Raw genomic sequence first — 26,559 nt, 5'->3', positions numbered from 1 at the left:
TCAGTTATACATATACATACATATACATTCTCTTTCATATTCTTTCCCATTATGGTTTGTAACAGGATATTGAAAATATTTCCCTGTGCCACACAGTAAGATTTTGCTTATCCATGCTATATATTAGTCTGCATCTGCTAATCCCAAATTCCCAATCCATGCCTCTCCCACCCCTTCTTCCCCCTGACAATCACAAGTCTGTTCTCTGTCTGTGAGTCTTTCTTTTTCATAGATAAGTCATTTGTGTCATATTTTAGATTCCGCATATGAGAGGTGTCGTATGATCTTTGTCTTTCTGTGTTTTACTGACTTAGAATCTATTTTTAACAATTCTTCTATTGAAGAAACATTTATTAAGGACTCCCTGTGTCAGCAATGTTCTGGAAGCTGGCATCACAAGAAAGCAAGGCGGTCCCTGTCCCTGACCCATACATCTATCAGAGAATACAGAAGACACAAGAAGCAACAACAATAATGCACGATGATGGGGAAGTCGGAGCCATGGAAACGTGTAGCAGGGCAAGTCTGATGTGGGAGTGGGTAAGGATTGTAATTCATGAATTAGAGACTGACTCATACAGCTATCAGTGACAATCAGGACAACCTGCACAGACTTCAGCTGGAGCGAGAAAAAATCCATTTTCTTTTATATCATCATTTTATTTACATATTGGCATCTCCTCATTCCTATCCACTTACTCGTGAAAGCAGGCCCTTTTTAGAGACTACAAACAGTGATTAAACAAAGGGGATTCTGGAAAGGCGAACAAAGCATTAGAGATGGTTTCATTTTATATAAATGCCAAATTTTCTGCCTCAGTAAGGTCGCAGCTGTGACAAGAATTTGTCTGCTTTCTAGGTCATATATTTTCTAAAGCACCATGCAAAGAAAATACTAATACATCAGGGAAAATGAAACAAATGGACTCAATTATTTTAAAACCATGTGAGGAGGCAATTTTTATAATAAAAAGAATAAAGAAGCATATTGGATAAACAAAGAAAATTATATTGTTTGTATAAAGTAAAGATGCATTTGCCATTTAAATCCATGAGCATGCAAAGAACTGAGTCCTAAATTTAGTTTCCTGTTTTACATAAGATCCTGAATAGACATTAAATTAATTGATGTCTAATGAGTCTAACCGGAGTAAGCAATGTCAACCCACTTCAGTATTGTTGCCTGGAAAATCCCATGGACAGAGGAGCCTGGTGGGCTGCAGTCCATGGGGTCACCGAGTTGAACGTGACTGAGCGACTGAGCATGAAATGAGTCTAGCATCATTTTCAGATAATGATATTTTGTGCACTTTTGGCAATTTATAAATTGTAATTCTATGAATCGCATGTAAGAAATAACTACAAATAATCTCGGGATATGGGATATATAGCATAAAAGACTGCTTACAGAAGGATGATTAAAGTATGAATTTTAGCCACTGATGAAATTATCTGATTCATATCAGAATTAATCAGCATAGGCTGAGTAATGTTTAGTCATAGACAAGACACACATCGGTAAATTAGCACCGAGGTGGTAATTATCAGTGTTTCCTGGGTACGGATGACACCACTAGAGGCAGCTCAAAATAACTCCTTTTGTACGCTGCTCGGTGTTTTCGTTCATTCTGTGTTTGGACTTTGGCCACAGAGGGACCGATGTTTACCGCAAAGAGCTTGGAGTCAGAAGATCTATATTCTGATCTCAGGGCTGCTAGAAGATAACGATTTGACCTTACAAAAAAAATAAGTTCAACACCTCTCTTCACGTAGCACAGCTGCAAAATGAAGATACTTTATAAAGCAGGGTTGTGAAAGGAGTGAAACAAGACCAGGAATATAAAATGATAAAATTTGTAATAGACACAGATACAAAAGAACTAGATAGTCTACACATAAATATAATTCTATAGTGTAATAATAACAGATATAAACTAAATGATCCCTTTAGGAATATCAAAAAGAGCCTGTTGATAGAATCCTCATTTCTAAACCTCAAAAAGCCAGTTAGACTGTAGATGGGTGTTTGTGCATGTATATATTAAGTGGTGAGCACTTGCTAGTATTATTCATATATAACAGAATGATACATGCCAATATGTATAGAGCTTTTGAAGATTCAGAACCATGCAAAGAAGGTGATGATCAGCAATTTATTTGGATGTCTAGTACGTTTTGCATCACTTCTACAAATAAAAAATCAATAAAGAAGGCTGATAAATGGGCTCCTCATGTGAGAGCTGAAGACAGAGACAGATGGAGAGGCTTTGTTTCTGAAACCTCTAGCCTGGGATAAATTACACAGTCATGAGTTGAAGTCATCTATGATTAATTCCTATTGTAAATTTCAGTTGAGAGGGTGAAGGGAGCCTGATACAGTATCACATCATTGGTTTGTGTATTTTTAGCAAGTGGATGTGATTTCAACAATGAAATTTTTTAGTTTAAAACATTATAGAAAGTATGCAAGTTGTTTTAAACATATTGTTTTTAGAGGACAGACATACGTTTATATTAATGTTTATCATAATGTTTCTTGTGTTCATTGGGAAGGAAACCTCAGATGCCATCACTATAAGAGAAAAATGCTTTTCTTCTATGTAATTCATAGGTTTGTTTGCTTCTCAAATCAGTACAAGCCATAGGGGCACCTAAACATATGGAAAATTCATCACATTAAATTAATACCTATCTCTACACTGTACTAAACCTCAACATTCAGAAAACTAAGATTGTGGCATCTGGTCCCATCACTTCATGGCAAATAGATGGGGAAACAGTGGCTGACTTTATTTTTGGGGGCTCCAAAATCACTGCAGATGGTGATTGCAGCCATGAAATTAAAAGATGCTTACTCCTTGGAAGGAGAGTTATGACCAACCTAGACAGCATATTAAAAAGGAGAGACATTACTTTGTCAACAAAGGTCCATCTAGTCAAGATTATGGCTTTTCCAGTAGTCATGTATGGATGTGAGAGTTGGACTATAAAGAAAGCTGAGTGCAGAAGAATCAATGCTTTTGAACTGTGGTATTGGAGAAGACTCTTGAGAGTCCCTTGGACTGCAAGGAGCTCAAACAAGTCCATCCTAAAGGAAATCAGTCCTGGGTGTTCATTGGAAGGACTGATACTGAAGCTGAAACTCCAATACTTTGGCCACCTGATGCAAAGAGCTGACTCGTTTGAAAAGACCCCGATGCTAGGAAAGATTGAGGGCAGGAGGAGAAGGGGACGATAGAGGATGAGATGGTTGGATGGCATCACCAACTCAATGGACATGAGTTTGGGTAGGCTCCAGGAGTTGGTGATGGACAGGGAGGCCTGGTGTGCTGTGGTTCATAGGGTTGCAAAGAGTCAGACACAACTGAGCGACTGAACTGCACTGAACACTGTATTAATTTTCTCAGATTATTTAAGAATTATTTGACATGATAATGCACAGATACTGACTCAGCATGCAGCAACATGGATGAACCTAGTGAAATCATCATTCTAAATTAAGTAAACCAGATGGATAAAGATAAATATATGACATCCTTTGTGTGGTATCTAATAAGAATGATACAGATGGACTTATTTACAAAACAGAAACAAACTCACAAACATAGAAAACTCATGATTACCAAAAAGGATAGCAGGGAAGTTGAGGGAAAGAGAGATAAATTAGGAGGTTGGGATTCACATATACACACTGCTGCTGCTACTGCTGCTAAGTTGCTCCAGTCGTGTCTGACTCTGTGTGACCCCATAGACGGTAGCCCACCAGGCTCCCCCGTCTCTGGGATTCTCTAGGCAAGGACACTGGAGTGGGTTGCCATTTCCTTCACTATATATAAAATATATATATATTTTACTATATATAAAATATATAACCAATAAGGGCTTACTGTATAGCACAGGGAACTATATTCAATATCTTGTAATAACCTATAGTGGAAAGGAATCTGAAAGAGGAATTATATTATTAATATATAGAACATAATTAATAGATATTATATAATTGTATACATACTATATATATTTATATGCCCAAAATTATTATTTTGTGTATACTATATATGGCCTTCCCTAGTGGTTCATCAGTAAAGAATCTACCTGCTAATGAAGGAGACACAGGAGATGCAGGTTCACTCCCTGGGTTGGGAAGATCCCCTGGATGAAGAAATAGCAATCAACTCCAGTATTCTTCCCTGGAAAATCCCATGTACAGAGGAGCCTCGTGGGCTACAGTCCATAGGATTGCAAAGAGTGAGACATGACTGAACATGAATGCAGATATACTATGAAGTGAAGTGAAAGTTACTCAGTCATGTCTGACTCTTTGCAACCCCATGGACACAGTCCATGGAATTCTCCAGGCCAGAATACTGAAGTGGGTGGCCATTTCCTTCTTCAGGGGATCTTCCCAACCCAGGGATCAAACCCAGGTTTCCCAAATTGCAGGCAGAAGGGAAGCCCAGGTATAATATATATAGTATATTACTATATATACACAAAATTCTAATGAAAGAAATCAAAAGAAGAGCTCAAAAAATGGAAAGACATATTGGGTTCAAAACTGAACATAGTAAAGATGTCAATTATCCCCAAACTGTCTACATGTTTAATGCAAATTCTATCAAAATTCCAGCAAGGTTTTTTTGCTGCCTATAGATAAGCATATTTTAAAATTTATATGGAAAGATGCAGGCCATAGAATAGCTAAAGCAATCTTAAAAAAGAACAAAGTACAGGAATTGCTCTGTCCAACATTAAAGTTAACTCATAATACTCTTAATGTTAATTACTCTTAACATCAAGACACTGATGTCTGTAGAGAGAAGGACACAGGGACCAGTGGAGCAGAATGGAAATCCAGAACCCAGACCACGTTTGCTGTTGTTTATTTGTCCAGTCATGTTTGACTCTTTTGCAACCCCATGGATTGGAATTTTCCAGGGAAGAATACTGGAATGGGTTGCCATTTCCTTTCTCCAGATGTTCTTCCTGACCCAGGAATCAAACTTGTATCTTCTGCCTCAGTCTCCTGCATTGCAGGCAGATTCTTTACCACTGAGCCACAGGTAAAGCCCAGACCACATAGACATGCTCACCTAATTTTTGACATCAATCCAAACCAATTCAGTGGAGAAAGGATAGCCTTTTCAACAAATGGTGCAGGAACAATTGAACACCTAAAAGCAAACAACATGAACGCCAACCTAAACCTCGCACCTTATACAAAAATTCACTCAAATGGATCAGGGACAAAATGTGAATATAAACTGTGAAACTCAGAAATAAAAGAAACTCCTTGGGATCTAACACTAAGCAAAATGTTCTTCAACTTGACACAAAGGGCATGATCCATACGAGGAAAATTGGTAGATCAGACTTCATCAAAATTTAAAACATTTGCCATCCAGATGCCTTGTGAAGAGACTGAAAAGACTAGCTACATCTTGGGAGAAAATATTTGCAAACTTGTTCTGTTGCTAAGTTGTGAATTTTCAAAATCAATGAACAAAAATATCCAATTAGAAAATGGGCAAAACTCATGAAGGCTAAAGAGGATAGATGAATGAAATGATGTCCAACATTACTAGACAACACAAAATGCAAATTAAGACAATGAATGGTAAGCAGCATGGTAATGATTTTGAAACTTACGGAAGTATCAAATCACTATGTTGTGTAACAGGGACAATCTTAGTGTTGTAGAACAAATATACTTCAAAAAACTCATAGAAACAGAGATTAGATTTGTGGTTACCAGAGATGGGGGCAGTGGGAAAGGTAATTGGATGAAGGTGGTCAAAAGGTGCAAAGTTCCAGTTATAAGATAAATAAGTATAGGGATGTTAATACACAACATGGTAAATACAGCTAACAGTGCTATATGATGTATATGAAAGTCATTAACAGAGTAAATTATAAGAGCTCTCATCACAAGGGAAAGAAATTTGTTTCTTTACTTTTATATCTATCTGAGATGATGTATGTCCCCTAAACCTATTGTGGTAATCACTGAATGATGTGTGTAAGTCAAATCATTACGCAGTATACCTTTTACTTACATAGCTCTGGTGTCGACATCACAATAAAATTGGAAGAAGAGAAAAAGACAGCAATGAGCTATCACTGCATACTCTCAGAATGGCTAAAATAAAAAATAGCAACAATACCAAATGCTTCTGAGAGTATGGAGAAGCAAGATCATTCACATTGCTGGTGGGAATGGACTGAGGTATAGCCAATCTGAAAAAACAGTTTGGCTGTTTCTCACAAAACTAAAAATGCAATTACCATATGACCCAGCAATGACAGTCTTGGGCATTTATCCCAGAGAAATGAAAAATTATGTCTATCCAAATAATCTGTACAACAAACATTCAAGCACCTTCATCATCATGGCCCCAAACTGGAATCCACCCAGTTGTCCTCCAACAGGTAAATTTTTAAACAAAGCATAGTATATCCAGACCATGAAATGCTACCCGGCAGTGATAGGAATGAACTATTGATATACACAGAAACTAGGAAAATCTCCCAGGAATCATGCTGAGGGGAAAAAAAGAAATCAATCCAAAAGGTAACATACTGTATGATTCCATTTATACAACATTTTTGAGATGACAAAATTTTGGAATGTAGAACAGAGAAGCAGTTTTCAGGGTGTGTCTGAGGAGTGGCAGGCGGGAGGTGGGTGTTGTCATTAAAGAGTCGCATGAGGGATCTTTGTGGTGAAGCTTCAGTATTTTGACTGTGGTTCTGGATGCATGCATGGGAGCTAAGTCACTCAGTCGTGTCCAGTTCTGGACTGTAGCACGCCAGGCTCCTCTGTCTATGGGATTCTCCAGGCAAGAATACTGGAGTGGGCTGCCGTGCCCTCCTCCAGGGGATCTTCCCGACCCAGGGATCAAACCCAGGTCTCTAACATATTGGCAGGCAGGTTCTTTACCACAGGTGCCATCTGAAAAGCCTGTGGTTGTGGATATACAAACTTAAATATTGATATATGATAAATTTGTATATATGATACATACCATATATATCAATATATGATAAAATTGTATGTCACCTATCTTCATATTTCTAAAATGAGATCATGCAATAAATATAACCATAACCTGCATTTTATGTAGCAATATTTTATGACAGTCCTTCCCTTTCCATAAATATTATCTGTAACCTCATTTTTAATGACTATAAAATTAATTTACTTCACCATAATTAATTCATAATTAATCTATCATAATTTAATTCAGCGTATCCCCATTTGTTTAGCATTCAAGTTGTATATGATTTCCAGTTGCACTAAACATCTTTGTAGCTAAATCTTTGGCACACTGGTATTTATGGCTTTTTTTTCAGGGTATATCCATTTTTAAGGGTTTTTTTAAAACTTATTTCAGTTTTTGCCAAAAGATGACGAGAGAATTAATTTTCCTCAACACTCTGTCAACTTTGAAGATTATAAAACTGAAGGGGAAATTTTTCTAATTTATAAGCAAAAGAATTTTTTTCTGTGGTTTTAATTTGCACTTCTTTGTTTACTAGATGAAACTGATTTTTTAAAATGTGTTTTAGATCAATACAACTTTATCTCTTTTGAGGAGCCTGATCAGATACCCTTGCATACCCTTCCATGTTTTCTTTTTTTTTTTTCACGTTTTCCTAAAACTTTACAAAAGCTGATTTCACTTCACAAGAAGAATATTAAACTTCCTTGCAGACGTTTTCTCCCAGTTGGCCCTCTTAACCTTGTTCATTACAGGTTTGATGTATAAACATTTAAACAAATTTTGTTGTCAAACATAAATAACAGATATTATATCAAGTGGAAGTATGAGTGATTTGCTTTTTACTTTTACTCTTCTCACTTGTCTACAAAGAATGCACTTCCTTCATGTGCTTTAAAAAAAATTGATAACAATGAGAATGCTATACATGAAAAATCAAGTGCTATGGATGAGTTGTGTTAGAAGACATTTTATAACTTTCAGGGCTTTTCTACAAACTAATTAATGTTAGTAAACTGAGCATTTAACTTAAGATACCAAAATCAATGAAATAAGAATCTAGTTAAACAGGAAGAAAGAATTGATGATGAGCATAAAAAGAAAATATAATAAAATTTAGTTTACATAAAACAAGTGCAAAAACCTGGTTCTTGAGAAATCTAATGAAGAAAAGAGAAAGATGACATAACAATAGAAAGAGATATAAAACAGATCATAGGTGATTTTCCTAGCTATGACATAATCTATATACAATTCCATATTTAAACATTTGAAAATAACATTGAAATGGGTAATCTTCTCAGAAAATACAAATTCCCAAAGTTGAATACCAACCCATGTTTTAAAATCCTGAATAGAAGCCCAAGAGAATAATTGGAAGAGTTTTATCAGAGAATGACTCTACAAAAGCATCAAGCCCAGACAGTTTTATAGATAGCATTTTTTAAACTGTCAAGAAAGAGATAATTCATATATTGTTTAAACTTCTGGAGAGTATAGAGAAAAACAAAGATTACTTTTTTAAAAATAAAATCATATCCAATTTTACTTATGAATACAAGTGTAAAAATATTAAAACATTAGCAAGTTAAGTCCTGGATATAATAAAATAAGAATTCCCCAGATAAATTCAAGAAAGGCTTAAATCAGGAATTCAAGGGGAGTTCACGACTGAGAAATAAGTTGACATATATGATTGTATTAACATGACAAGGTAAATAAATCACTCTTTTTGAGGGATGCAGAAGCAGGACTTAATAAAAGACAACATCAATTAGATGAGGTCAAGAAAAAGCTTAGAAAGACTTACCTACAAAGTAGGATTTTAAAAATCTGTATTAAAGCAACAGTCAAGTCAAACTTAACGGTAAAACAATCAACACATTATTATCAAATAGAGAAATAAGGTAAGGATGACTACAAATGCAGTTGTTAATTAATATTGTTTCAGGAGAGCTAACCAATACAGAGAAATTGAGGGGGGGGGCAGGAATAAAGAGATATTACTATTAGAAAGGAAAGAGGAAAACCTGAAAATTAACTGGAAAACTATTAGGTTTAAGTAGAGTGATTGGTTGGTAAACAATGTAATGAGAGATACTGATGGAAGTGTACTTCAATCCCCAAAAGTTATTTTGTGGATGTTGACAAACTGATTGCAAAGTTTGTATGGGGAGACAAGAGACCCAGAAGAACCAACAAAACACTAAAGAGCAAAGCCACAGCATTGATGCTGCTGGACTTCAAGACTTACTATAAAGCTACCATGACCAAGCTCAGGCTCGTGCGCACTCAGCTGTGCCCAACTCTTTCAACTCCTGCCAGGTTTCTCTGTCCATGGGATTTCCAAGGCAAGATACTGGAGTGAGTGGCCATTTCTTCTCCAGGGGATTTTTCCAACCCCGAGATTGAACCTGAGTCTCTTTCATCTCCTTCATTGGCAGCCAGATTCTTTACCACTGAGCCACCTGGGAAGCCCCACAATAACCAAGGCGGTATGGTACTTGTGAGAATGGAACAGAAGATAGAGCCCAGCAAAAGCACTCACACCGTCAACTGATATTTGACAAGGATGTAAACACAATTTCATGCAGAAAGGGTGGTCTTTTTTAACAAATAGTGCTAGAGCAACTGGACATCAACATACAAAAAATTAGTCTACACCCAGAGTCTACCTACAAGTTTTACAAGGGTTAACTCAAAGTAGATCATATACTTAAATATAAAATGCAAACTTATAAACTTCTAGAAGATAATGTAGGAGACAATCTAGGTGACTTTGTGTTTGGCAATGAGTTTTAGGATAAGAAGTATGTGTGTCAGTCAATCAGCCATGTCTGACTCTTTGCAACCCTATGGATTGTAGCCCACCACTCTCCTCTCTCCATGCAATTCTCCAGGCAAGAATACTGGAGTGGCTGCCATACTCTCCTCCAAGGGATCTTCCTGAGCCAGGGATTAAGCCTACATCTCTTATGTCTCCTGCAGTGGCAGTGGGTCCTTTACCACTAGCGCCACCTGGGAAGCCAATTTCAGAATTTGGGGTTGATGAAGGAAGAGACATGGCTATGAAAAGCAGCAACACATGACCAACTTATTGGCCAGGGTTGCAGGATAGAGGAAGTCTTTCCCAAAAAGGGACTTTTCAGTGGCACAAGGCCATCATCCAGAAAGGGAATAGGGGAGGGGGAAGAAGGGGATGTCCTAAAGAGGGCTGTGAGTCTGGGCAATGTTGGCCAGCAGCAAGGTAAGGGGTCTCTGGGTCAGAGAGCTCCAAAGTGAAGTACCAGTGTCTGGTCTTTTATGGCTACAAGGGTTTTCTTTTTTAAGGTTAGCAGATGGCACTTTCTTAGTGAGCCAGTTGCCCAAACGCCACACTTCTAATGCAGAGGACCTGAATTCTATCCTTAGTCAGGGAAGTAGATCCCACATGCTGCAACTAATGATCCTGCATGCCACAACTAGGATCTGGTTCAGCCAAATAACTAAATAAATATTTAAGGTTCAGTTCAGTTCAGTCGCTCAGTCACGCCTGACTCTTTGAGACCGCATGGACTGCAGCATGCCAGGCTTCTCTGTCCATCACCAACTCCCGGAGTTTACTCAAACTCATGTCCATTGTGTCGGTGGTGCTATCCAACCATCTCATCTTCTGTTGTCCCCTTCTCTGCCTACCTTCAATCATTTCCAGCATCAGGATCAGCTCCCGGTCTTGTTTTGGCTGACTGTATAAAGCCTCTCCATCTTTGGCTGCAAAGAATATAATCAATCTGATTTCGGTGTTGAGCATCTGGTGATGTCCATGTGTAGAGTCTTCTCTTGTGTTGTTGGAAGAGGGTGTTTGCTATCACCAGTGCATTCTCTTGGCAGAACTTTATTTGCCTTTGCCCTGCTTCATTCTGTACTTCAAGGCCAAATCTGCCTGTTACTCCAGGTGTTTCTTGACTTCCTACTTTTGCATTCCAGTCCCCTATAATGAAAAGGACATCTTTTATGGTTGTTAGTTCTAGGTCTTCATAGAACCATTCAACTTCAGTTTCTTCAGCATTACTGGTCAGGGCATAGACTTGGATTACTATGATATTGAATGGTTTGCCTTGGAAATGAACAGAGATCATTCTGTCATTTTTGAGATTGCACACAAGTACTGCATTTTGGACTTTTGTTGACTATGATGGCTACTCCATTTCTTCTAAGGGATTCTTGCTACAGTAGTATATATAATGGACATCTGAGTTAAATTCACCCATTCCAGTCCATTTTAGTTCACTGAATCCTAAAATGTCTATGTTCACTCTTGCCATCTCCTGTTTGACCACTTCCAATTTGCCTTGATCCATGGATTTAACTTTCTAAGTTCCTATGCAAAATTGCTCTTTACAGCATTGGACTTTGCTTCCATCATGAGTCACATCCACAACTGGGTGTTGTTTTTGCTCTGTCTCCATCTCTTCATTCTTTCTGGAGTTTTTTCTCCACTGATCTCCAGTTGTATATTGAGCACCTAGCAACCTGGGGAGTTCACCTTTCAGTGTCCTATCTTTTGCCTTTTCATACTGTTCATGGGGTTCTCAAGGCAAAAATACTGAAGTGGATCGCCATTCCCTTCTCCAGTGGACCACTTTTAGTCAGAACTCTTCACCATAACCTGTCCATCTTGTGTGGCCCTACAGGGCATGGCTCATAGTTTCACTGAGTTAGACGAGGCTGTGGTCCATGTGATCAGATTGGTTAGTTTCCTGTGATTGTGGTTTTCAGTCCATCTGCCCTCTGATGGAGAAGGATAAGAGCCTTATGGAAGCTTCCTGATGGGAGAGATTGACTGAGGGGGAAACTGGGTCTTGTTCTGATGGGTGGGGCCAGGCTCAGTAAATTTTTAATCCAATTTTCTATTGATGGGTGCAGCTGTGCTCCCTCCATGCTATTTCAGTTGAGTTCAGTTCAATAGCTCAGTCGTGTCCAACTCTTTGCAACCCTATGAATCGCAGCACGCCAGGCCTCCCTGTCCATCCCCAACTCCCAGAGTTCACTCAGATTCAAGACCATCGAGTCCGTGATACCATCCAGCCATCTCATCCTCGGTCGTCCCCTTCTCCTCCTGCCCCCAATCCCTCCCAGCATCAGTCTCTTCCAATGAGTCAACTCTTCACATGAGGTGGCCAAAGTACTGGAGTTTCAGCTTTAGCATCATTCCTTCCAAAAGAACACCCAGGGCTGATCTCCTTCAGAATGGACTGGTTGGATCTCCTTGCAGTCCAAGGGACTCTCAAGAGTCTTCTCCAACACCACAATTCAAAAGCATCAATTCTTTGGTGCTCAGCTTTCTTCACAGTCCAACTCTCACATCCATACATGACCACTGGAAAAACCATAGCCTTGACTAGACGGACTTTGTTGGCAAAGTAATGTCTCTGCTTTTGTTGATTTTTTTTTTAAATTTTAAAATCTTTAATTCTTACATGCGTTCCCAAACATGAACCCCCCTCCCACCTCCCTCCCCATAACATCTCTGTGGGTCAATATGCTATCTAGGTTGGTCATAACTTTTCTTCCAAGGAGTAAGCATCTTTTAATTTCATGGCTGCAGGCACCATCTGCAGTGATTTTGGAGCCCCAAAAATAAAATCTGACACTGCTTCCACTGTTTCCCCATCTATTTCCCATGAAGTGATGGGACTGGATGCCATGATCTTCGTTTTCTGAATGTTGAGCTTTAAGCCAACTTTTTCACTCTCGTCTTTCACTTTCATCAAGAGGCTTCTTAGCTCCTCTTCACCTTCTGCCATAGGGTGGTGTCATCTGCATATCTGAGGTTATTGATATTTCTCTCGGCAATCTTGATTCCAGCTTGTGTTTCTTCCAGTCCAGCGTTTCTCATGATGTACTCTGCATATAAGTTAAATAAGTTAAATATACAGCCTTGACGTACTCCTTTTCCTATTTGAAACCAGTCTGTTTTTCCATGTCCAGTTCTAACTGTTTCGTCCTGACCTGCATACAGATTTCTCAAGAGGCAGGTTAGGTGGTCTGGTATTCCCATCTCTCTCAGAATTTTCCACAGTTTATTGTGATCCACACAGTCTAAGGCTTTGGCATAGTCAATAAAGCAGAAATAGATGTTTTTCTGAAACTCTCTTGCTTTTTCCATGATCCAGCAGATGTTGGCAATTTGATCTCTGATTCCTCTGCCTTTTCTAAATCCAGCTTGAACATCAGGAAGTTCACGGTTCACGTATTGCTGAAGCCTGGCTTGGAGAATTTTGAGCATTACTTTACTAGCATGTGAGATGAATGCAATTGTGCGGTAGTTTGAGCATTCTTTGGCATTGCCTTTCTTTGGAATTGAAATGAAAACTGACCTTTTCCAGTCCTGCGGCCACTGCTGAGTTTTCCAAATTTCCCTGCTATTTACCTGGGCCAAACTATGGTGGAGGTAATGAAGATAATGGCGACTTCCCTCAAAATGTCCCATTCAGGTACTGCTACACTCAGTGTCCCCAACCCTGCAGCAGGCCACCACCAACCCATGCCTCTGCTGGAGACTCCTGGACACTCACAGGCAAGTCTGGATCAGTCTCTTGTGGGGTTACTGCTCCTTGCTTCTGCTGCTGCTGCTGCTAAGTCGTTTCGGTCGTGTCTGACTCTGTGCGACCCCATAGATGGCAGCCCACCAGGCTCCCCTGTCCCTGGGATTCTGCAGGCAAGAACACTGGAGTGGGTTGCCATTTCCTTCTCCAATGCATGGAAGTGAAAAGTGAAAGTGAAGTTGCTCAGTCGTGTCCGACTCTCAGCAACCCCATGGACTGCAGCCCACCAGGCTCCTCCATCCATGGGATTTTCCAGGCAAGAGTACTGGAGTGGAGTGCCATGCAGTTTCACAGAGTATGCAAAGTAGGTAAACTCTCAATAACTAAGAATGTTGATTTGAATTATAGGTGAAGCATCTGGACTCACAAGAATCTGAGTGTGGTACCAGTGAGCTTTGAGCTAGTGATCCTAACCTGATGAGAAAAAGTAACAACATTGGACCATTTTATGCCAAAACACAAGAGCCATCTTTGACCCTTTAATATAATACCATCAGGACAATCTATGAAAGAAAAAATTAATAGTATGAACTTCATTAAAATTAAAATCTCCTGCTCTGCAGAAGACACTATTAAGAGAATGAAAAGACAAGCCACAGACTGGAGATGATATTTGAAAAACATTTATCAGATAAAGGGCCCATATCCAAAATATATTAAAAACTCTTAAAACTCAAAATAAGGAAACCAATGACCCATTAAAAATGCCCAAAAGATCTGAGGAGACACATCACCAAAGACTATATACAGATGGCAAATAAGCATTTGAAAAGATGCTCAACATCATATGTCATTGTTGTTGTTGTCTAGTCACTCAGTCATGTCCGACTGTGACACCATGGACTGCAGCACACCAGGCTTCTCTGTCCTTCAGCATCTCCTGGAACTTGCTCAGACTGATGTCTTTTGAGTTGATGATGCCATCCAAACATCTCATCCTTTGTCATTCCCTTCTCCTCCTGCTTTCAATCTTTCCCAGCATCAGGGTCTTTTCTAATGAGTTGGCTCTTCACATCAGGTGGCCAAATCACTAGGGAGTGGCAAATTCAAACAATAATAAGATACACACACTTAGAACGGTGAAGATCCAAAACACTGACCATACTAAATGCTGCAGCGAGTATGAAAATGCAGGAACTCCCATTCATTGCTGGGGGGGATGAGAAACAGTACAGTCCCTCTGGAAGACAGCTTAACAGTTTCTTCCAAAACTAAATGTACTCTTACCACACAATTCAGCAATTGCACCCCTCGGTATGTGCTCAAATGAGTTGAAAACTTATGCCCACACAAAAACCTGTGCACAAATGTTTGCTGCTGCTGCTACTGCTAAGTCGCGTCAGTCGTGTCCGACTCTGTGTGACCCTATAGATGGAAGCCCATCAGGCTCCTCCGTACCTGGGATTCTCCAGGCAAGAACACTGGAGTGTGTTGCCATTTCCTTTTCCAATGCGTGAAAGTGAAAAGTGAAAGTGAAGTCGCTCAGTCGTGTCCAACTCTTAGCGACCCCATGGACTGTAGCCTACGAGGTTCCTCTGTCCATGGGATTTCCCAGGCAAGAGTACTGGAGTGGGGTGCCATTGCAGCTTTATTCATAATTGCCAAAACTTGGAAACAACCAATATGTCCTTCAATAGGTATATGAATAAACAAACTGTGGTGCATCCAGACAATGGAATGTTATTCAGGACTAGAAAAGAAATAAGTTATTAAGCAATAAAAGACACGCCTGCCTGCCTGTGTGTGTGCTCAGTCGTGCTCGACTTTTTGCAACCCCATGGACTGTAGCCTACCAGGTTCCTCTGTCCATGGAATTTCCCAGGCAAGATACTGGAGTGGGTTGTCGTTTCCAATTAGACATGGAGGAATGTACATTTCTTAGTGAAAGAAGCTGATCTGCAAGGACTATGTACTGAATGATTCCAACCACATGCAATTCTTGAAAACCAAAACTATAGAGCTGTAAAAAGATCAGTGGTTGCCAGAGGTTAATAACCTCATTTGTAATCCAAGCATTTGCCAGTTAAAACTTTTAGACACCAAGTCTCCCTTCACCATTGGCAAAATTGGAAACATTTGATAGTTTCTAGAGTTACTAAGAGTGTTTTTCTTTAGTTTAGACACAGTTGCTCTGCATCCAATTAGAAGTCCTTCCCCCTCAAGTTGTGATGTTTCCAACAGTAGTACTCAAATCACCTTTCACACATAAATTCAGCCTACTGTGTAATTTATGTGTGCTAATTCCCTTGTGAATCTCAGAGCATCAGTGTGTATAAAACACTAGCCTGCATACAGCACAGGTTTCCAATTCTTACAAACCTTATTCTTTGCTCAGGGCTGTAGATCAAGATATATCCTAGCTTCCAGGCACTCATCTCTTTTATTTGCCATCTTTCTCAATCATCCCTTGGTTCACCAGGTATGGAAGGAACTTCTCCAGTTTCCCCCCACCTATCACATTCATATTCTTGGGCATGAAATTTTAGATTATATCAACTCACAAAAGTCCTCTTACTCAGCCTGTTTTTCAATGTGAGGGATCTTTGCACAAAGACTCAAATATCTGACACAATGTATTAATATTACCTCAATGTGAGGTCTTGTTCTTTACATTGTGTCAATGGTCTGCTTTCTCAGAGATCAGAGTTTAACCCTTCTCATGATCAGATCCAAACCTGGTGTTTCCAGAGATGAGGAAAAATTAGAGGATTTTACATATGTCGATGGACTGTGTTGTTGTTCAGTCACTATGCTGTGTCCAACTCTTTACCACCCCATGGTCTGCATCATGCCAGCTTCCCTGTCCTTCACTATCTCCCAGAGTTTGCTCAAATTCATGTCCATTAAGTTGGTGATGTTATCTAACAATCTCATCCTCTGTTTTCTCCATCTCCTTTGCCTTCAGTCTTTTCCAGCATCAGGGTCTTTTCCAGTGAGTCAGCTCTTTGCTTCAGGTGGCCAAACTATTGGAGCTTCAGCTTCAGCATCAGTCCTTTCAATGAATATTTAGGGTTGACCTCCTTTAGGATTAGCTGGTTTGATCTTGCTGTCCAAGGGACTCTTGGGAGTCTTCCCCAGCACCACAATTTAAAATAGAGAAAAGCTAATACTGTTAGATGTTCCAACCATATTTTCTTGATGAGTGAGATTTTTCAATCTGGAGTATCCTATTAAAATGAGAAAGCTAACAGAAGAGAAATGTTGTTGAAAAGCAATTTGTTTTTGCTGTTATAGTCCATTTGCTGGGAGAAATTTATTTTCACTGTTAAAAAAAAGATTAAGTTGATGACATTGACAATTTTTTGGTGGAAATTGGGAAAGATCTGGTACTGAGACATTGCCGAGAGCGTGGATTTGGTCTCCATATGCATTCTAGTATACGCTCTGCTCTTTGTAAGAAGTGTCCACATGAATTTCTCTGCCTTAGTTTTCTCTTTTAAACAGAGGTTTTAAAAGTACTTCAAAGGATTAAGTTCTCAATAGAATCACCTCCTGGATTAAGTACTGCTACTGTTTTCACAGCAATTCTTTCACTTAAGGCACTGCATTTTAATGATTTATTTACGTGTAAACCTCCAAGGCCTGATGTGAAGTCCAGCAGATCATAGGTACTTGATATATGTTAGTAGGCTTTAAATAACCAAGTGAAAGTCTGCTGTTAACTGCAAGCTTCATGAGAAAAAGACCTACATATTTTCCTCCTTTTCCTGAAATTACACAGTGTGGCTTTCCAAATGCAGCAACCTTGTGATTTACATTGCAGATGGCTTATCTCCCAGGACATGAATTTTTTTTTTTTTAATCTCCTAATGGAAATTACAACTCACATTTCCGAGCATTTCACATTCTGCTTTTCAGTGCTAGGAAACAGCTGTATGTATAAGATCAGCTTCAAGATATGCAATACAAAGAATTTAGGGTAATAAATAAAAATCAGTATTTCAAAGGATAATTATTCCATGAGAACTCTGTTCAAACTGAATTCAGAAGAATGTACAAACCACCATCATATAGAGCTAAATGTTGTTTTCAGTCTCCCAGTCGTGTCTGACTCTTTGCAATCCCATGGGCTGCAGCATACCAGGCCTCTCTGTCCATCAGCATCTCCTGGAGTTTGCCCAAGTTCATGTCCATTGCATTGGTGATGCCATCCAGCCATCTCATCCTCTGATGCCCTGTTCCCCTTCTGCCCTCAATCTTTCCCAGCATCAGGGTCTTTTCCAGTGAGCCAGCTGTTGGCATCAGATGACCAAAATACTGGAGTTTCAGCTTCAGCATCAGTCCCTCCAATGAATATTCAGGGTTGATTTCCCTTAAGATTGACTGGTTTGATCTCCTTGCTGTCCAAGGGACTCTCAGGTGTCTTCTCCAGCACCACAGTTTGAAGGCATCAATTCTTTGGCACTCTGCTTTCTTTATGGTCCAGCTCTTACAACCATACATGACCACTGGGAAGATCATAGCCTTGACTATGGATCTTTGTCGGTAGAGTAATGTCTCTGCTTTTCAACACACTGTCTAGGTTTGTCTAGATTTCCTGCCAAGAAGCAAACATCATCTGATTTCATAGCTGCAGACACCATCCACAGTGCCTACAGAGCTAAATAGGCACCTTTATTTCCAGGGGGTTGTCTAACTAGTGATAAAGCTGGGAATGATGACTATAGAACTTCAGTTGCTTGGTACCAATAACCAGAAACCACTTTGGTCTTGAGTTAGTCACCTAGTAAGGATTTAGTCCATTCTACGTTTAGTAAATGATGTCGGTGGCCAAAATGCAGAGCATATTACAGCGGTTTTTGGAAGTTTGGTGTCTGGGGGCACCAGAAGCCCTCCTCCCTGTAGAATTGGGGTGGTACTCAGGACTGAGTACCAGGCACACAATTGATAAATCTGCCCAGTCCCAGAGTTCTTTCAAAGAGCCCTCTTGGTTACCATAGGAACCAAGGGTTTCTGGGGTCAGGATGCAGAATACATGGCCAGGCATGGATTCAGCTCTCAGCCCAGCCAGGACCCAGGTAGTTCACTGGCCACTGTCCCAGTGGGCATTTTTGCTTTAGCAGGTATCTTGACTTTCTAGGGGCTCTCTGAGCAACTTCCTTGTTGGCTCAGGCCCTCTGGGGAGGTTAATGACACAAGTCACAAGTCTGGGCCACCGCCGCCTGAACATTGGTTCCTTCCCATGTCACACTGGTGACTTGATGACAAGTATTTGGCAGGATCTGGGCCCAGAGGAGCCGAGCGGGCTCCATGTCGACTTTTTGGCTGTTGCTATTTTTAGGGCTTTCCGCAGACCAAATTTTCCCTGACTGTTGACTATACAGCGTGAAGGGGAGAGACACGGAGTGAGATAGGACAGACTGAATCTAGCATTTTGGAAGGAAGAATTTCATGGAGACCGGCTGCTAATGTTTTCGGATCATTTCGGACTCCTAGGACTGCAACCAGGAAAAGATCTGAAGAACTTCATATGCCCTGGATTTTAGTGATCAGAGATGCTGAGTGGTCTGTTGTGGATCACACAGCCAGTGAGAAGCAGGGGTAAACTGGGAGCCTTGGACTCTGCGGCTCCTTTCTGCTCTCTTTGCTTCACAGAAAGAAAATGTTGCTCCCTAGCTGATCAAAGTTAGACGCATCCTAAAGCTGCATATCTTTTAACTATCTTTTTTTTTCTTTCTTTAATGTATGCTGCTGCTGCTAACTTGCTTCAGCTGTGTCCGATTCTGTGCGAGCCCAGAGACGGCAGCCCACCAGGCTCCGCTGTCCCTGGGATTCTCCAGGCAAGAACACTGGAGTGGGTTGCCATTTCCTTCTCCAATGCATGAAGTGAAAAGTGAAAGTGAAGTCGCTCAGTCGTGTCCGACTCTTCGCGACCCCATGGACTGCAGCCCACCAGGCTCCTCCATCTATGGGATTTTCCAGGCAAGATATGCTGCTAAGTTGCTTCAGTCGTGTCCGACTCTGTGTGACCCCATAGACGGCAGCCCGCCAGGCTCCCCCGTCCCTGGGATTCTCCAGGTCGCCGATGTATACCTATGGTTAATTCATACTGATGTATGACAGAAATCAGACCAATATTGTAATGCAATTATCCTTCAATTAAAAATAAATTAATTTTTAAAAATCTTTTTAAAATGCACATTGTTTTAAAATAAGAAAACTTGGCGCTGTGGAGAGATTTTCTCCTGTTGAAGACAAGACTGTTACTGCAATGGGAAAGGAAAAAGAAAAAATTCAATTCCATCCTCAAGGTGGCCACGGTACCATAACTCTAAATCCTCCAAATTCTTGCTGATGCCAACTCACAGAGTGCCTGGGAAAAAGCTAACTGCGAGGAAAGTGTGCCCCTATTGAATTTCTCCTACTGACAATCTCTAAATGGAGTGACACATAGCTCTCCTAAGAGTACATGATGCTTGTCTGGCTTCTCCTGCTGGACCACATTTCCTCCTCTTAAAATCTGGATGAATGATGAGGCAATGAGCTCTGGTCTCAGTCTCAGGAAAAGGTGACCCCTGATATTGATGCCCAATTTTATTTAAAATGTATGCTTTTCCCCCCCAGAAATTTGTAGAATATGGTAGGCTTGGGACTTTGATAATAAAGCCAAAGGCTGCAGGATTTCCACATAATTCCACTTTTTCCTCTGCTTGTGGATACTAAGAAAAATTGAAAGAGTTAGGTTTGCCAGATTTAGCAAATAAAAACAGAAGATGCCTAGCTAAATTGATATTCGGATAAACAATAAATGCGTGCATGCATGCTAAGTTGCTTCAGTCGTTTCTGACTCTGTGAGACCCCATGGACTGGAGCCCGCCAGGGTCCTCTTTCCATGGGATTCTCCAGGCAAGAATACCGGAGTGGGTTGCCATTCCCTTCTCCAGCGGATCTCCCCAACCCAGAGATCGAACCTGTGTCTCTTATGTCTCCTGAGTTGGCATGCAGGTTCTTTCCACTAGTGCCACCTGGAAAGCCCAAACAATAAATGCTGCTTAGTGTAAGTATGTCTTATGTAATATTCGGCTTACACCCAAAAGTTATTTGTAATTTGACATTAAAATGTAATCTATTGCCCTGTATTTTACCTGGGATTCCTAAGAGAAAGGGAAAGGAGGAAGGAGAGAAGAAGGAGGAGGGGGAAGGAAAGGGAGAGTTAAGTTCGATGATTGTTTTATATTCTCCGGAGAGGAAAAATTACAGTATCAGATCACAAGTCCAGTTTCTTGTATTGTGACTGATGACAAGATCCAGCAGAAAGATATTTTTTTCACCAAAGTGGTAGGCAGGTAGCCCATGATACATAAAGCTGATCAACTTGATACTTTGTTCCATTCTGTTTCATTAATTCATTCAAAACCATTTCTTTATTAGCTGGGATGGAAAAGGGGAGGCGTAGGAAGTGGTAGTCAGAGATGATTTACTCTCTGATCTTCAAGACCTCACCAGTCCTAAATACCGTAAGGAAAATAAAAGCCACTTGCCGCAGGACTGTGAAACAGAAGACTCTCACTTCTAGTTGCAGTGAAGAGGAATGTTTACAGAAGAGGTTGCACTTGAAATCTACCTGGAAAGAACATTCTTCGTGTGAACCATTATCCTGTAAGGTCATTTCTGATTGTTCTTAAAAGTTGATTTCACACAGGGTCTGCCTTAGAGCAAGGTTCATGCCATCACTGGCACAGACAGAGGACAGAGGGTGAGAGTAGCTGTCCCGGGCAGTTATCGGGAGAGCAAGCTGTAGGATGGGAGCAGTTCTGGGGAAGAAGAGAGAGAAGGCGGTCAACTCATGATAAAGTAGTATTTGGGGAGGATTCTGAATGTTGGCTTTGGTTGTATTCATTTATTTGCTCTGGAAACATTTTAAAAAGTATCTCTTCCACAAATCATATCATTTGCTTAGATTTAGTCAATCACTTGGTCATTTTCACTTGGGTTCTCATATCAACTGTCTAGGAATTGAAAAGTGGAAATCACTCATCTAGAATATCCATCCACTGGTTTCTAGGATTGAAAATCCCCATTTTATATATATACATATATATGTATACATACATATATATTGTTGCTGTTTAGTTGCTAAGTCATGTCCACCTCTTTGTGACCCCATGGATTGCAGCACACCAGGCTTCCCTGTCCTTCTTTATTATATGTAATATTATATCTGATATAATGTTATATCATATTATATGTATATATTATATAATGTTACATATAATACATAATTTAGTTTTACTATATATAGTAAGTAATATTGTAAAATATTAAAATAACATAATAAATTATATCTCACATCATAATATTTATATTGAAAAATGGGGGCTTCCTTCCTGAAATAAAATATAATATACACATTATATGTGATAATATCTATCATGTATAAGTGTATATATGCTTATGTGTGTATATATATATATATATATATATATGAGAACTCACATATATATATGTGGGTTCTCACATGGCTCAGTGCTAAAGAATCCACCTATTATGGACAGAAGAGTCTGGTGGGCTACAATCCATGGGGTCACAAAGAATCATTAAGCATGCAAGCATGCATAAATATACACATACTGGTCAGTAAATTTTTGGTACAAACAGTGCTATATATGAGTAATTTCTGATTCTTTTTACTCTCTATCTTTTTTTATATATAAAGAAAAGCAGTCATTCCTACTCCTTAAATGATTTAATGGAATCAAGAATTTGACATCTTGTTCTTATAAAGATTCAGAAATGCCAAAGGAGTTTCAATATTGCCAGAGGCCGAAAAGATCAAAAAATGAATCCTACTCAAGACATATACAATAGCACAGCAATTTTAGGTCAGAAGCAGAAAACACATACTAAAAAGGAAGGAACACACAAATCAATATGTAATAATATCCTTAGGGGAAAAAATGAATTGTCAGATATTACACATTCCAAATTAAAAAAAAATATATGAAGGATCCAGGAGGACAGTTTATAGCTTAACTCTCTGTAGTTCTTAGACCTTTAGGGAAGGAAATGTAGTTCTTCTAAAAAGTAGCCAGTCAATAGAAAAATCTGCAGAGCTCTCATTTTGAGGGGGGTTGACCCAAGTGGCTCTGGACATCACCAGTCTTTGAGTACAAGTGAGTATACTGTAACATGAGCATCCAAACAACACTGACTCTTAGCCTGCACCCAGGAAGGCAGGACCTCCTATCCTAACATCTGTCACTAGGGGATGCCTCACTAGTGCTCACAGATTATCCCATCAGCTTCACTCTGTGTCCAACCTTTGCCCTGTTCTGCACCGACTCTGGATATATAACCTACTTGTTATCATTGTATAGTTGCTAAGTTGGGTCTGGCTCTTTGTGACCCCATGGAGTCCAGTACAGCAGACTCCTTTGTCCTCGAACTATCTCCCAGAGTTTGCTCAGATTCATGCTCATTGAGTCAGTGATGCTATATAACCATCTCATCCTCTGTCACCCACTTCTCTTCCTGCCAGCAGTCTTTTCCAGCATCAGGGTCTTTCCCAATGAGTCGGCTCTTCGCACCAGGTGACCAACGTATTGGAGTTTCAGCTTCAACAACAGTCCTTCCAATGAATATTCAGGGTTGATTTCCTTTAAGATTGACTGCTTTGATCTCCTTGCAGTCCAAGGGACTCTCAAGAGTCTTCACCAGCACCACAGTTCAAAAGCATCAGTTATTTGGTGATCCAACTTTCCCATCTGTACATGACTATGGCATGTGGGATCTTCCCAGATCAGGGATCGAACCCATGTTTCCTTGCCTTGGCAGGTGGATTCTTTACCATTGAGCCACCAGGGAAGCCCTGTCACCTACTTACAGAGATGCCACTGAAAACCTCTGTGCTGCACTGTTCAGAGCACCCATTTAGGAAAGTCTGACAATGACACCCAAGGGAACCACCTCCCCTCCCCACCTCCACCTCATTCACTCTCAAAGCACTTTGTTCTTTCATTTGCACCTCTAATGATTTGATGTCAAATTGGAAAAGCATATGTCTGAACCTAAGTAAAGATGGATTCCTGCCTGGCTCCTGAGGTTGTTAGAAAAATGTGTGGCCCAAGCAGCTCACAGGTAGGGAATTAATAGTTGCCAGTGGCTCCTAAGTAACAAGCAAAAAGAAAGCTACAAAATTGCTAGGTTTCAAGTAAACTTATTAGGCCTTACAGAGAGGACCAGAATAGACAAGAATGGATCACAGAAGCAACTAAGTAAAGGGGAGAAAATTTAGCATTAAACGAAGTAGTGTAATTTATCATTCTTCTAGAGAACTTTTTTAAGGGAAAAATTTGGAAAAATTAAAGATTCTATCTTTGTCTGGTATTTCTTCAGTGACATGTTTCATGCATGGTTTATCCTTTAAGAAAGACCATATGATCCATATGAGTCCATCAGTGGAGTGGAGAAAACTGAAAATACGCTAGCAGAGCCAGAGGTCAAATCCAGCCTGGGAAACATTAGCTGGAAGCAAAGTGGAAGGTTCCACTTCTCAGAGCTACTACTTTTCATTAAGGAGAGGCAGTTCAGTGTCATGAAACAAGGTCTTCTAAATTACAAAGGCTGTTAGGGTTGGCTGTATGATTTAGTAGCTGGGTCAGTTATTAACATTTGAATCTTAAATTTTCTTCATCTGAAAGAGGAAATGATAATAGCATAGCCTTTTAAGTTTTTCTATACTACTTAATGAGATACTTGTAAATAGACTTCCCAGTGCTGGATTCATGATAACACCAGCTACCTATTGTCAGAGTGGTGATGGTGATGATGAAGGTGGCATGTACGTTAAAGGGGAGAAGGTGGTTCTTTACTATTTGTTTCCATTGCAGTCATCTTCATTTCTCTATTTTACAAATCATAGACTTCCCTGGTGGTCCAGTGGTTAAGAATCACCCTTGCTATGCAAGGGACCCTGGTACAATCCCTGGTCCAGGAAGATCCCACATGCCACAGAGCAGCTAAGCTCATGCACGCCTCAACTACTGAGCCAGTACACCAGACCCTGCAAGCCTCGACTACCGAGCTCATGTGCTGCAGCTACTGAAGCCCTTGGTCTCTAGAGCTGTGCTCCACGACAAAAGAAGCCACCACAATGAGAAGTCTGTGCACTGAAACTAGAGAGAGCGCCTGATCACTGCAACTGGAGAAAGCCTGTGTGCAGCAATGAAGACTCAGCACAGCTGAAAAATTAAATTTAAAAGGCATAATAATTCACTTCAACCAAAAAAGTAATTAATAATCTGGGACCCGTTAGACATAAGTGCATTCTCAAACGCCCCTTTATGTCAAAATGCCAATCCATATATCTGTCTTTGGAAAGATTTGTGGGAGTTGCTTTCCATGATGTTGATTTAAAAGCTTTGGAGACATGGTCCAAATATCTCCGGTCTCTTCTTAATACAGTTAAGCACTATTTTTAAACCATTATCTGAACCCATTGATAGTTTCTGCTTGTCTGGGTGAGGCGTTCTTAATGTTCCCTGTGAGCGTGTATGAAGTGGCTTGCTGGTAAAGAATCCGCCTGCCAATGCAGGAGACAAGGGTTCGATTCCTGGGTCAGGAAGATCGCCTGGAGAAGGGAATGGCAACTCATTCCAGTACACTTGTTGGTAAAATCCCATGGACAGAGGGGCCTGGTGGTCTACAGTCCATGGGATTACAAAAGAGTCGGATACAACTGAGAAACTGAACACACACACACACGCAAGCATATATGAAACGCTGCTTTTCAGCTCTGGAACTGTGAACTTGAACTTGAACTTGAACCTCTCTTGGTGACTGGATAAGCTACAGTCAAGTCTTTCAAGAAATGCCAAGGCAGGGAGGGAATGCCCTTTCTGCTGGGTGCTTCTGTGAGGACTTGTGGCACCTGAGGTCTTCCAAGCAGCAATTTGGTTTCCTCATCCCTGCCAGGACAGCCCTGTAGCTCAAATGGTAAATAATCTGCCTACAATGCAGGAGATTGGGTCAGGAAGATCCTGTCATCCCTACCAGAGGTGCTTCTGGCCTTGCTGTCAGTGCCCCCTACCACCAAAGGACACAGCTAGAAAGAGTTGCAGTGACCACCCCATTGTGGTATCAAATACTACTCAGAAAGGTTATGCCAGGTTTAGCAACTGTAGCATCTAATTCTGACTGCACCATCTCCCAGAAATCTCTTGACTCCAAACCCAGACAGCAAGGAGAAATCCAAGAAAAACCAAGATTTTTTTATTTTTAAAACATCACTCATTCCAATTATCTTTTTAAAAAATTATTAATAAATTTATTTATTTTTGGTTGCATTGGGTCTTTGTTGCTACACTCAGGCTTTCCCTAGTTGGGTGAGTGGGGGCTACTCTCTAGTTGTGGTGCATAGGTTTCTCATTGCGGTGGCTTTTCTTGTTGTGGAGCACAGGCTTGCAGCCTTCAGTAGTTGCAGCACATGGGATTCAGCTGCTCCGGGGCATATGGAATCCTCTGGGACCAGGGGTCGAACCCACGTCCCCTGCATTGGCAGGCAGATTCTCATCCACTGTACCACCAGAGAAGTCCAAAACCAAGATGTGAGCAAGAAACGAGAAAGAGGAAGAGGGTCAAGATTTTGGAGAATTCAATATCACAGCTTCCTGTGCAAGGAAGCAGCAGATTGCTTAGCCAGCTAACACTATTACCATTCTCTTTAAATTTGAAGCTTTAACTTGACATGACACAGGGTGCTTGGCATGGATCGCACTTCCTGTCACAATTTATTTTGGAGTCAGAAAATGGTTCTGACTCAAAAACTCACTGAAAGCCTATTTCTCTACTGTCATAAATCAAATCATCCCACCCATCTTGGTAGAACTTGGCTCCTATCCAAGAGCTGCCTACAAAACAGAGAGCGATGAAGAGCTTCTGAAAAGGGGAGATTCTGTGATATCAGGAATGAACCAGGACACAGATTCTCCCAAAGGATTTGGTGCAAGCTCCCAGAGTCTAGGGATGGTCTC

This window comes from Ovis aries, chromosome 2 (assembly GCF_016772045.2).
Source record: "Ovis aries strain OAR_USU_Benz2616 breed Rambouillet chromosome 2, ARS-UI_Ramb_v3.0, whole genome shotgun sequence".
Taxonomy (NCBI): Eukaryota; Metazoa; Chordata; class Mammalia; order Artiodactyla; family Bovidae; genus Ovis; species Ovis aries.
The sequence above is the reverse complement of the archived record's forward strand: the minus strand, read 5'-3'. Positions refer to the sequence as shown.